Here is an 11,168-nt window from a genome sequence, read left to right as displayed (position 1 = left end):
CCACTCGTAAATTAATTTGTCATGCTGTGTTACCTTGAATTAGTGAAGAAAACTGTTTTTCTTCCATGCCTCTACAGAAAACAACACACTTATTGATTGGGGACCACATTCAACAACACCTATTTACAGACTCTCAAACAACTCATGCAGTAAAATCCAAGTCTTATTTATCCAGCTGTATGCTCAGTGCTTCCCAAACATGCATTTTCACACAAAAAATCTTAGTAAAGGAGTCTGGCTTTGGAGAGAGCATACTTAACTTTAACTTTCAGTTCAGTTTTAAATAGTAATGTTTTAGCAAAAATGCTTGTGTTTGGAAAGTACTGAGCATATGACTGGCTTGTATTATACTGCACAAGTTGTGTTAGAGTTTGCAAAACTATATCAAAACATCCGTTTACAGTAATATGTGGTCCCCTATCAATCAACATGTTGGCCGTTTTCCATGGTGGTATGCAAATCCAAGGTAGTCTGAGTGAGCGGAAGTTCGCTGCATAGATCAGCCTCTCATTGGGTGGAACGAGCCACCCGCTGAAGTCCCGCCCTACCACCTCCGGTTGTGTAGCAGTTTTCAACCGTTTTCAACACGTCCTTTACTAACTTTTGCAGTGTTTGATCTTGCGGGGATGTAGCCATTTTTCTGCCATGGTTCGCGTCCTGTAGGCGATATTTTTGTGGGCATGTTACACTAAAACCTGTTTCCCCTCGGCAATATTTTTGCAAGCACACTGTTGCTGTGGCACCGCCCAGAACGACTGTGATTGGTTGAAAGAAATACAAGCAGCCGGGGCGTTTTTTTTCTCCAATCTTAAAGTGAGAGTCGGCCCAGCCAGACCTTTCTTTTCTTGAGAAAGGTCTGGTGAGCGAGACTAAATCCAAGGTAACTAAGATCTCACCACATAATACTGATAATAATGGTTGTTTTTTGGGTGAAGAATTTATTTAACTTTGTGCAAGTTCAGAGCAACCAAGGCCTTATCAAGCAGCAACCTCTGGGGCTGTAAATGAAGCTAACACTAAGTGCCAAAAGCTGCAGTTCCTCTAACGGCCACTTGAGGCTGGCTCCAGAGGCCAGTCAATCCCCACAGAGCCACTATGTTAAAATGTTCAGCTTTACAGCAGAAATAAACATGTTTATAGCCTGGTACAAAAAGAGTTTGGGTCTTTATAGTTAATTTTTCCCTTCATGACAACTGCACAGGGGGTCAATTTTTATATAACTCACCTGTTTAGATTTTTTTAAAGCTTAAAGTTAGGCATAATTAAGAACAAGGTCTGCCCATAGTGTCCTCAGGTTTCCGAGTTAGGTCCATCTGACGCTCCTCCACAGCTCCGCCCCCTCATCTTAATATTGTCACTTCTGGCTTGACTGCCAGATGTCCACAAACCAATGGCTGAAGTCATGGTTGCTAATCCACTATTTTATACAATCCATGATCCATTACAGAAACTTTCAAAGTCTGAAGTCTTATTTGCAGTTTTTGACGTTTAGGATTTTTGATATTACAGAAACATGTTTCCTAACTGCATTTAGGAAACAATTCTATCTTAAAATAGGAATTAATCTAGTACAGAACCATCCTAATTTACCATTACCTCCACCATTACATCCACCATTACCACCACCAGCGTTGAGACTCCATAGGGGGGTTTCCTAATCTACTACGTCTTTACCAAAGACTTTTCACATTGCTCATACTTACATGCACATGTAATATTTATTTCTTGCAGGAGTCTCTCTTGATTGAAATAACATTTACTAATGTGTATTTAATGTCCTGACTCATCTCCATTCAAAACATAACACTAATTACAAGCCTAAGACATCCAACTGGCGCAAGTGTATCTGAGTCTGAGAGCACGCTTCTGTGTGTGTGCTGCTGGTTTGTCTCGCATCCAAACTCCTCCTGTTTTCCTCTGGGTATCTTAATAATGCCTTTAACCAAACAGCATTTCTGGTGCCAGCTTGCGAGGGCAGCAACGTTTAATCAACTAGTCGACTAATCACACACTGACCCTGTCTTAAATTCTCAATAACTGCCAAACATGTGTCTATATAGTATGAAAATGAAGACAGGAACAATATATATACTGAAATATAATGATTGAAAGGCTACTCAAACCATATATGATGCTTTTAAGAAACTAAACTTTCCAAGAAGGCAGGGTTCCTTCTCCACCAACACAATAAATGCCTCAGACTCTTCATAGCTATAATTGAACACCTGTCTTTTTTTGTCCATGATAGCATGCTAGCTAGCCAGTCAAGTGACAGCCAAAGATATTATGGCTTGTCCATCTCGAGTAGCCCACTGGTACACTCTAATGACAAATACAGACATGACAGGACGAGTGGCGATTCAAGAATCAAATTTACAGGTGTAGTTAGGATTTCTTACGTTCGGATAAGACAGGAAGTCAGTGATAGGATACAACACAGCCATATGTTTAGGAATTGCTTCTGCAACATGAAGACAGGATATTTCCTATCTTCGAAACTTATAAGATAGGACAGGCTGTTGGGATGTTTCCTATAATGAGGCCCGTGATTCTTAAAGCCCAGAATGGCTACTTGTCTTCAGATAAGGCTTCATACCCTGCATCCAGGAGAGGAAACATCCATCAAAGTCATAATAAGGGTAAAATCGCGGCTTCTTTGTTCCTCTTATCGTCCGTATGTGCAGAATAAAATGATGCTTTTGTTCAGGGTGATAAGTGAAAAATGCAGTTTGTGTACGAAGACAGGCCTGCATGGTTGATTAAATCTGAATTCTTCAACCACTGGGAGCCACAGACAGCAAAACAATCTCAACTCAAGGTCCACTTACTCGCTTGTTTGGGGCCTTCAAACATACATGTATTGTATGAGTCACTTAACTGTATTCAGACTTTACTTTATTCTGCAGCTCAAGGCCCACTTGCTTGTTTGTTCTGAGCTTATAAACATATCAGAGATGAAGTCGCTCAGTTGTTAATTCTGAGAATTTCTGTAGAAACCCAAAACAGTTTTAAGAGTTATAGAAACTTTAAAACTTTTACAGTTTAATGTCAAACTTTAGCTGCTGATGAAGAGTGTTTGATCTGATTGAAAGCTCCAGAACAAGCACAATTAACATTTTCATCTTGTTTTAAAAAGAGGTTTAAATCAATTTTCCGTCATGTAATTACCATATTTATATTCGTTTTCATGCACATTGCATTACATACAAAGACTTTACATCGGTCTTTCAGCTGCACAAAGACTGACAGGAACAATGGTGACATCTTACCTTAATTAAAGGACTCTGGTTTGTTACATCTTCACTATTATATAAAACCACCACTGTTTACCTTGTTAACTTACAGTAACCACCCACAGCCTCATACATCTTCTTGTCAGGTGCTCAGGCAGATGTCGAAACTGGGTGCTGTCTGGTCATCAGGTTGGGACGTGGGGCTGCATGTTTCTCCTGTGCTAATGATGAACATCTGCTCACTGTTCCCATGCCTTCTTTCACAGATGCAGAAAAAATCCTGCGATTTAGAGGGAGCGAGCTCTGGGGATAACACACCAGCTGTTGGCACATTTTCATGCACCACTTTGGACTGTAGCTGTCATTTACTGACATTAAAACTTCTGTTTCTCACTGAGACAAGTTGCAGCTGAGAATTCAGACTCCAACCCTTGGCACTGGATCCTGGTATGACAACTATGTTTGTGTCGAAGCTTGATTTATGAACACCATAGCTGTGTGGAACCAAGTTCAAATGGTCTTGATTGACACAAAACAGATTTTTTTTTATAGGACGTGCTGAGCTCGTTAACGTTATAATTATCTGTTTCACACGCTCTAAGACACATGGGTGAACAATGGTCGTCATTAGATTGTTTTCTGCGGGCTGAAGTGCAGCATGTGAGCGCAGCACATCTCCCCTTCCATGCACATAAGCTCCCTCTCTCACTGTACACGTGAGCCTTGACGCTGTGTTTATCCGATGTCAGACAGATCAGACCCAGAGCTCGGCACACAGCACCAGCCAGCTGATAACTGCCACCAGCACTATCACATCACGTTACGCAACAGTGTGTGTGCCTGGACAGCATACTGTAGTTGCTCTGTGCTGAGTGTACACACACTGACTACAGCTGCTGAAGAACAACAGGGTGACACATGATCATTTTTAATTAGTGTTTGGGAAGTTTAACATGTGCTTAGTGTGAATGAAACTTAAAGTGGTTCTCCATCAGAATGCATCTATTAATATCAAACATTTGCTCCCTGTTGGCCAAAATAAAATGTTGGTATTGTATGTTAATGCAGGTCACAGATACGTTACATTTGTATGTTACATACATATGACAAATTACATGTTTATGAGCTGAATTTCTCACCTGGGGGTGAAGGGGACAACCTGAACCTAGGCCAGGTGGCTGCAAAGTAGCAGACCACAGAGACCAACAAAAGCAGGTGTTTTTGAAAGAGAGATTGGAACAGTTTGGGTCATGTTAAACCATGTTTGTTGTGATAAAACCAGATGTTTTTTTAATTATAGTTTGGGTCATGTCCAGCCATGTTAGTAGCAACAAACGCTGGTGTTTTTTGACAAGAGTTTGGGGCATGGCCAGCCATGTTAGTAGAAATGAGAGTGGGGTTTTTAACAAGCGTTCGGGTCACGTGCAGCCATGATTATAACAGTAAAAGGGAGTGGTTTTTAATGAGAGTTCGGGATGTGTTCAGCCATGTTGGTAGCAACGAGAGTGGGGTTTTTAATGAGAGTTCAGGGCATGTCCAGCCATGTTAGTAGCAAGGAAAGTGTTTTTTTTTAACAAGAGTTCAGGTCATGTCCAGCCATGTTTATAACAGCAAAAGGAAGTTTTCTTTAAGGAGAGTTTGTGATACTTAAAGACATTTTGGGTCATGTCCAGCCATGTTTGTAAAAAACAAAAGTGGGCTTTTTTTAGCGAGAGTTCGTGTGTTTTTTTGTTTTTGTTTTTGTTTTTTTTATGAGTTCAGAGCATGTCCAGCCTGTAGCAACAAAGGCTGGATTTTTTTTTTAACAAAACCCAGCTCATGTCCAGCCATGTTTGTTTCATGTTATTCATTCACGTTTAATCTGTTTCCTGTTTTATTTCTGTTCTGTTCTGGATGTTTTCCATCAGCTTTATTAAAGCTCGCTTTTTATTTCAACTTCAACTTGCCTGTTACTCTGCATTTGGGTCCTTCCTGAACTTAGCTATGACAGTCTCACATCCAGTCATGTTTGTAGAAACAAAAGTAGGGGGTTTTTTTTAACAAGAGTCTGGGACATTTCCAGCCATGTTCATAGCGACAGAAGCAGGTATTAGGAGATATGTCCAGCTGTGTTTGTGTCAACCAAACCAAGTATTTTAAGCCAAACAATTAGGTCTCCCTAACTCTAACCAAGTGGTTTTTATGTCGTAACCTACCAACATGTTAACCACAGCGTTATCACAATATCAAATTGAAACATAAAGCAATGTTAAGCTTTAACATATCTGCTTACATATGACACATACAAATGTAACATATCTGTGGTTTGTAGAAATGTACATGATGATGACACGTTTTCATTGCAGATAATTGTCATGTCTATAATAACTTCCCAAGCCACTCCTGCAGCATTGCCTACTTCTCCTCTATATGCCCAGTATTTATCAAAAAGTTGTACATTTGGCAAAATATAGATAAATATACTATTTTTGACAGTGCTTTGGAGCTTTAAGGAGGTTGGCGGCACATAAGGAGTGTAGTGATATTATTATTCAGAGTGGTTTGAGGATATTGTGATACCATTTCAGCTTTAAAATTCTGATCCAATTTTTGAAATGGGAGGAAAATTACTTATTAATTCATTGCTTTCAGCCACTTTAAATTTACAATTATGTGCGATGAATTCTTAATACGGGCAATTTACAGTCTCAAATGCGCCCGACTTGAATGCTGATTAAATGAAACCCTAACAAACAGAAGATAATACGAGTGAAGAACCGGGCTGAGTGAAGTGACATTTGTGCCCAAAAAGTTAATGCAAAGCTGCTGTTAGGCCATCCAAAACAATTAACACATATAATCTGCCAGGAATAATAAGAGCAGCTCATTGCACCACAGTTAGAAAACAAACAAATTACTCCGTGATCTCTGATGTCTCAGTGAGGGACAGTCAATCCTCCACAGATGGGTCTTAAAGGTATTGCCACTATTGGCTGCCAGGATTTAATTAGTTTTTATTTCTTTGTTATGCCAAAACATCAAAATAAAGCTGACATCTTCCAGTAACAGATAAAAAACACACAAGTTACCGCATTATTTGTACTTTTATACACTCTGAAATATCAAATTTGTCTGGAGAATGTCAAAGTATACAAGAAATATCAACAGAAAAGAAAATTAAACTTAATTTACTCCGCTTTTTACTCATCTCCCAGGCTTTTTTTTAAATGTGCTAGCCAACTAAGTCTATGTTCATCATCCATATTAACAGAATTCTGTTGTGTTTCTCCACTCATTTAGTATATTTATTTTTACTTCTGTTTATAAGAGCGTACACAGGAACCAGGTAGTTTGTGTGCTTAACATGCAGCACTTGTTAAAACATGAATGGAAGTCAAAACCTTATCAGACAATTTGGGAGAACAACAACAAAAATCCACTTTGCCAATTTAGAAGATAACAGCTCTATAAAAGGATTAAATAAATACAGTTTTAATAATATTTTATTATGCATGCAATGAAAAATGCATTGAGAAAAATCTGAAAAATGGGACTGTCTTTCTGAGCTCATGAAAAGCTGATGTCTGGAGATGCCAGACAAGAACCTCTATGTTTACAGACACATGAACTAAATGATTGAAACATGACTGAAATAAAACATTTTGAGACTTCTCTAGTATCTTCTCACATTACTGTGGAATAATTTGTGCTTTGACTCGTGACCTCAGTATTTCTCAACTCTTGACAGAGTTTAAAATCAGCCTAATTGGAAGGGAGACCTTTACTGCAAAAAGAAAGTTTGAAGCCACATGACTCTCCTGACCCAGCGCTAAAAAAACCCTCCACCCATAAATTTGAGAGGAAGGATATGACTTTACAGCCCAAATGAATGTGATCAGCTCCACCTTTCATCTTCAAAGCAAGAAAGAGAGAAAAAAAAGAGTGTGTGGCAGCTCCAGGAGCGAGGGAGGTGACTCTCCCTCCCACCTTATGACTCAACTTTAATAAGCAAAAAGCCAGGAGGGATCCAGCGAGGAGGAGGGAGAGGCATGATGCAGACAGAAAGGGCACCTGCTATGGAGTAATGCAGCACTGCACAATCACTCGTAAAGCTCTGCAGATAAACTCTGGTCCACCCTAAACCTCATGACTAATAGATGAGATTTGCTCTCAGTTCCTTCAACTTTCAGCATCTCAAGCTGTCTTCATGGAGGGAAAACATCTCCCTCAGACGCTCAGCCTTATCTGTTTGTTTGTCTCCCTCTCTGATCTGTAATCCTACTGACACAACCATGATCAGGCTGTTGCTTGTGCACAGTGTGAAAGCTATATACAGGACTTTATATATTTATAAAGAAAATACAGGAGTCTATTGGCAGGTGAGTGATATCTGTATAGGTAGTTTCACTCAGGCTCATGGCAACATAGCTTATGAGAAATGTACCACACACTAGACAGAGCTTGACAGCTGGCCTCAGTTACACTGTGATGGTGTGTCTTTTATGTGAAAAGTCCCGCCTCGCGAACGCACACTGGCCAATCATAGTGTAGCATAGGCTAGCTAAGACGAACAACACAGCTGTACTCTATTGACTCGCATGCAGTCGTTTCAGATTTCCTATATTTTCAGGCTGGTTTTGTTGATTTGGAACACATTAAACATTAAACATTGTGTCTGAGACATGTCGTGTATTAATGATACTCGTTACCTAGAGAGGTTTGAAGGAGATTTATCTTTCTACCCAATTCCAAAACCAAAATCAAACTGAAAAGTGTAAAGTTAGCTAGCTAGCTACTAAAGGTATGGCCTACTGAAGGTATACACATGCTGCTTTTGCTTTTTAATGATTATACCAATGATTTAAAACCCATCCTGCTGTACAGGAACCAGTGTGTCATCGCAGTGTGTGCAGATTAACGTTGTTTGGCTTCCTCCAGATATTCCTGCCTGCCCAGTGGCAGAGGTCCGGGTGCTGGCAGCAGCAAGGCGGGAGGCCAAACAACCTTAATCTGCACACACTGTGATGACACACAGCTTGTTGAATATCGGCATAGTTTCCATTTACATTAATTGTTTTCTGTCTCGATGGCCAGGTGATGTGGTGGTTCACTTTTACACAGCCTATAGTTCGGCTTTAGCTTCTAACTATCTTTGTCTTTTTAACCTGTTGTTGCTGCTGCCTGTCATGAGTGACGATTGAGATGGATAAGATGGGAAAATCCTGCATAGTGTATCTTTAAAGGTGCAGTGTGTAGGATTTAGAAGGCATCTAGGCAACATTGGTATGTAATATTCATAACTATGTTTTCATTGGTTTATAATCACCTGGAAACAAGAATCTTTTTGTTTTGTCACATTAGAATGAGTTGTTTATATTCATAAAGAGCAGGTCCTTCCTTCCACCGAGGTCACCATGTTCTTCGAGAGTAGCCCAGAATGGACACCATAGTTCTACACGCTACACCTTTAAAGGCTGGATAATAATCTTCCAAGCTGCCAGACTGTATCATGTATATTATGAATCAACTTGGCCTTTTGTTTTCATTCATTCATTCATCTTCTAACCGCTTCATCCTCTTGAGGGTCGTGGGGGTGCTGGAGCCTATCCCAGCTGACATTGGGTGAGAGGCAGGGTACACCCTGAACAGGTCGCCAGACTATCGCAGGGCTGACACATAGGGACAGACAACCATTCACACTCACATTCACACCTACAGACAATTTTAGAGTTATCAATTAACCTGCATGTGTTTGGACTGTGGGAGGAAGCCGGAGTGCCCAGAGAGAACCCACGCTGACACAGGGAGAATATGCAAACTCCGCACAGAAGGGCTCCCACACCCAGGATTGAACCGGCAACCCTCTTGCTGTGAGGCAACAGTGCAAACCACCACACCACCGTGCCGCCCGTCCTTTGTTTTCTTAAGTTTCAATATTCTTCTGGATAACCTTTTCCTCAAAACTCAACCTGACATTTTTGGTGTCTTTGGAAACTTTGGGATCTCCACTAGAATTCAAACTAAAGTTGTGTCTGTGTGAACAATGTTTGGCTGCACAGCTTGAGCTTGTAATGGTCGACTGTGGCATTTCAGCAGAGTTTAAGAGGTTGTTACTTCCGCTGACTTTCCCTCTGGCCTCTTTTTGGAAGATAGCTGTCTGTCTCTCACACTGTGTCTGCCTCACATCTCTCTGTGTGCCTGATCACCCATACCTGACCTGCATACAAACATTAGTGCAGCAGTATATCAGCCCCACAGGACCAATGTTTGTAGCCTTTAGCCACAAACACTCTTGTCAATGCTGATGAGTTGGTAACTAAAGGAGCCCTGTTCTCTTCCTTTTAATTTTGCTGCACATTTTCTCTTGTTTAATGGCTGCTCAGGGAGCTCATTGTCTTTTTGTTTGGTTCAGTAGATCAAGAGAGTTTTTATTTGCTATTCAGTGTAGGTTTTTGTTTGTTATTTTGGAGTTGGAGACCCCGATGCCTTATTTGCTTCCCTTATCTGCAGTTTTAGTTGGGTTTATCCGGTAATGATTAAATAAATGACAGTCATTGTTTCACTTTAAGTCTTTCAGCAGCCTTTTTTTGTCATTTTGGTCCTATGTTTGCAAAAGTTTCAGGCAAACTGGTTATACTGCTTCCTGTGTTCCCCTAGACTTTGTCTACATGTGGTATTTTTATATGCCACCCAAGTTTTCTTGCATTGACACAAAACCCTCTTAGTTATGAGAAGCACCTTTTCAATGCTGCACCAGATTCCTGCTGCACCTGGTTTCTTCAAATCTGAGCCATGTGTTGCTTTAGCTGCTGTGGGGTCGTGGGCTGTCGACCACCTGTGTTACATCTCACTTTGTGATTAAAAAAACCATGTCAAACCCATCAACGGCTGGCCATAAGAGACCATTGCATCAAAGATTTTTGCAGCTTCCACTCTGTCTCCCTCCTGAGTGTTATGGCACGCTGCTCCCCTGAAGGCGTACTGACTCCAGCCATCTGCTTGAGCTCTTTCTAGCTGTGATATTGCTTTGACAGAAGCTTATTTCCTCCATATACTCTCAGGATCAACATACCTGTCCACCTCCAGGATTCCCACTCCATTGCTTTCTCTGTGTGAGATTTATTTCCTGTACATGATACAGTGTGTAGGCAAAGTGTAGGGAGATATCATCTCTGGTTTTTGCATATGACAAATGCGAAGAGACTACATTATGGGAAGAATTCAAAAGTTTCTTGGTGGTGGAGACAACAGATATCATTCATGTGTCCAACTTTTGAATCCTGTTACCTTGGTAAGTCAAAAAATGACAGTGAGATATGAAAAGTCTAAAGCCATGGGCGGATTATGAGACAATGGGCCCCTGGGCACAGATATGCAAAAGGCCCCACCACCTCTCCTAAACAGAAGCAAGACATCCAGACTTTGTGGTGGTTTTGCTTTGTTTTTCTTTGTTTTGCATCTTTTTGTGGGTTTTTGTGTTTCTCTTTATGGTAATTTTGTGTGCACTCGTGGTTGTTTTGTGTCTCTTTGTAGTCGTTATGTGTCTTTTTGAGGTATATTTATGTATTTTTTGGTCATTTTGTGTCTCTTTGTAGTTCCATTGCATCTTTTTGTGGTCGTTTGGTGTCTCCTTGACATCATTTGTGTCTCCTTTGGGGTATATTTGTGTCTTTTTTTGGTCATTTATTTGGTTGTTTTGTGTCAGTTTGTGTCTTCTTCCAGTCATTTTGTGTCTATAGTTCCATTGTATCTCATTGTGATCTTTTGGTGTGTCTGAGGTCTCCTTTGAGGTATATTTATGTCTTTTTTTGGTTGTTTTGTGTCTCTTTATAGTTTCATGCATCTCTTTGCAGTTGTATGTCTCTTTGTGATCATTTGGTGTCTCCTTGAGGTCATTTTGTGTCTCCTTTGAGGTATATTTGTGTCTTTTTTGGTTGTTTTGTGTCTCTTTGTAGC

Source organism: Epinephelus moara, chromosome 16, assembly GCF_006386435.1.
Source record: "Epinephelus moara isolate mb chromosome 16, YSFRI_EMoa_1.0, whole genome shotgun sequence".
Lineage (NCBI taxonomy): Eukaryota > Metazoa > Chordata > Actinopteri > Perciformes > Serranidae > Epinephelus > Epinephelus moara.
This window is presented reverse-complemented; position numbering follows the sequence as displayed.